Genomic DNA, 2,833 nt, shown 5'->3' with positions numbered 1-2,833 from the left:
CCCTGCTGCCCATAGGTCCCCTGTCTACCTTATCAAGTCTCTAACACACACCTTACTAGTTAGGTTGTTCTAAATCTGATTCTTTTGCCTGTCTGAGGTAATAAGGCTCCTCTCTCAGTATTGTTCAGTTGTTTGTTCCCAGTGGTTTCTCCACAATTTAATTGTAATTCCAAATTGGTCCTGAGAGGAGGTCAGTGTAACTTCCACTCATTCCTCTGCCATCTTGATTCTGTCTTTTGTGTATGTGTGTGGTATCGGTTGTAATTTCTCCTCTTTCATTGTTGTTTTTATTTATTTGAGTCCTCTCTCTTCTTTTTGATTGGTTAAAGGCTTGTTAATTTTGCTTATCTCTTCAAAGATCAATCTATTGTATTTACTGATCCTTTGAATTGTTCTTCTAATCTATATGCCATTTAATTCTGTTTGATCTTGATTAGTCCTTCCTTCTGCTTGTTCTGGCTTTGTTTATTGTTGCTGCTCCAGTTCTTGTAGGTGTAGTGTTAAGTTGTTTATTTGATTTTTTTTTCTATTTAGGCTTGAATTGCTATGAGCTTACCTGTTAGGAGTGCCTTCACTGTGTCCCATAGGTTTGAGACTGCTATGTGATAATTTTCACTTGTTTCCAAAAAGTTTTTGATTTCTCCTTGATCTAATGTTTATCCATTCATTGTTTTTAACTTGTTATTCAGTCTGCATGAATTTGACTGCTTCTAAGTATTTTTTTTTTAAGTTGGTTCCTAGTTTCAAACCATTGTGGTCTGAGAAAATGGTTGATTTGATTTCATTTTTCTTGGAGTCTTGAGGCTTATTTTGTTTCCTATCATGTGATCTATCTTTGAAAATATCCCATGTGCATTTGAAAAGAGTGTGTATTTTCTTATGTTGGGTGAAAAGTTCTGTATATATCAATTAAATCCATATTGTGTGTTATTCAATGCCACAATACCCATGTTGATCCTTTGTTTGGAAGATCTGTCCATTGCTGACAGCGGGGTGTTAAAATCCCCTAGTATGAGTGTGGTGTTGTTTAAATCTCTTTTGAAGTCCTCCAAGATTTTCCTTATATATTTGTGTGTTCCTATATGGGTTGCATATATGTTTACAACGTTTATGTCTCCTAACTTTGAGTATTATGAAGTTCCTTTCTTTGTCTCTTTTTATGGCTTTTGTTTTGAAATCTATTTAGTGCAATACAAGTACTGCAAAATTGGCTTTTTTTTTTCTCCTGCCCATTTGCTTAGAGTATTTTCTTTCAACCCTTCACTTTCAGTCTGTGTAAGACTTTTATCACAGGTGGATGGATCTTTTGTTGGCAGCATCGGTATGGATCATGTTTTCTGGTCCTTTCAGCAATGCTATGTATTTGGATTGGAGCATTTAATCCATTTACATTTGAAATTATTACTAATAGGTATTTATTCATTGCAATTTTTCCCATTTACAACTGTGTTCATCTCTGTCTCACTCTGTTCCTTCATCTTCGTATAGCAGTCACTTTCACATGTATTGCAATGCTGGTTTAGTAGAGATGTATTTTTCGCCTTCTTTTGCCTGGAAAACTTCTTATTTCACCTTTCATTTTAAATTAGATATTTGCTGAATAGAGTAGTCTTGGTTTCAGGCCTTTGCTTTTCATTACTTGGAATATTTCTTGCCATTCCCTTCTGGAGTATAATGTTTCTATTGAGAAGTTGCCTGTTAGTCTTATCAGAATTCCCTTGAATGGTACTCCCTGTTTCTCTTTTGGCCTTTAATATGTTCTCTTTGTCTTTGAATTTTGCCATTTTAATTATGATGTGTCTTGGACATGGCCTGTTTGGGTTCATCTCGTTTTGGATCCTCTGTGGTTCCTTAACTTAAGTGACTTTATCTCTCAATAAATTAGGGATGTTTTCTGTCACTACATTTTAAAGCAAGTTTTCTTTCCCTTGCTCCTCTTCTTCTCCTTCCGGTATCCTTATTATACAGATGTTATTACATTTCAGGTTGCCCTGCAGCTCCCGTGACCCCTCTTAATTTTTTTTACATTTTTTTCTTACTCTTTCTGGTGATTTTTTCTACCCTTTCTTCCAGTTCGTTGATTTTATCCTCTGCTTCTTCTAGCCTGCTTTTCTTCTACTATCTCCTTCAATTCAGAAATTGTATTCTCCATTTCCTCCTGGCTTCTATTAATAGTTTCTATGTCCTTTTTCATGCTGATCTAGTTTACAGTAAGTCCTTGTAGCTTCCCTGTAGTTCTTTGTAATTCAAAAATACGGAATGCTTCATGAATTTGCATGCCATCCTTGTGCAGGGACCTTGGTAATCTTCTATGTATCATTACAATTTCAGTGTATGTGCTGACAAAGCTAGCACCCTTCTATTTCTTCAACAAATGTTTTCACACTTATACCTTCTATTATCAAATCATACAATTTCTTTCCAACTTAATTAGAATTCTTAATTCTTAGAAACCATGATATTTAGTGACAATTAATGTAAATAATTTGCATTCTTTAGGTGTATGCTTTAATGAAGATTACATAAGTATTAGAAATGTTTTTTTTTTTTCCTATTGGCACATTCACATTTTCAAGAGACATGCTTCAAATAAAGTAGAAGATATATTTGTTAACAGATCCAAATCTACTTTCCAGCTTCTTTGCGTTATGCCAAAGTAGGCAAACTCAGGTAAATTAATATTTTAGTATGTGTTATGTCAAATTGTTTAGATATTTAATGTTTCACCATTTAAACAAGCACAACTCCAAAGTTCCAAGTCACCTAAGACTTTGGGAAAAAAAAAAAACTATATATATTGAGAAAAGCTTTATTAAAGACATTTTATTTTAAT

The 2,833-nt window shown here is 34.0% G+C and overlaps 1 non-coding gene across 1 annotated transcript; it reads right to left on the bottom strand.

The window, feature by feature from the left end:
* Positions 1–2,248: 2,248 nt before the first annotated feature.
* On the bottom strand, positions 2,249–2,355 carry LOC129076598 (U6 spliceosomal RNA). Its single transcript, XR_008529750.1, has one exon. It is a non-coding gene; the product is annotated as a U6 spliceosomal RNA (small nuclear RNA).
* Between the last annotated feature and the right edge of the window lie 478 nt (positions 2,356–2,833).

This window comes from Pteronotus mesoamericanus, unplaced genomic scaffold, assembly GCF_021234165.1.
Source record: "Pteronotus mesoamericanus isolate MK-2021 breed Mesoamerican mustached bat unplaced genomic scaffold, CSHL_Meso_final contig_61, whole genome shotgun sequence".
Classification (NCBI taxonomy): domain Eukaryota; kingdom Metazoa; phylum Chordata; class Mammalia; order Chiroptera; family Mormoopidae; genus Pteronotus; species Pteronotus mesoamericanus.
Note: the sequence above shows the minus strand (reverse complement) of the source record. Positions and strands in the feature narration are given on the sequence as shown.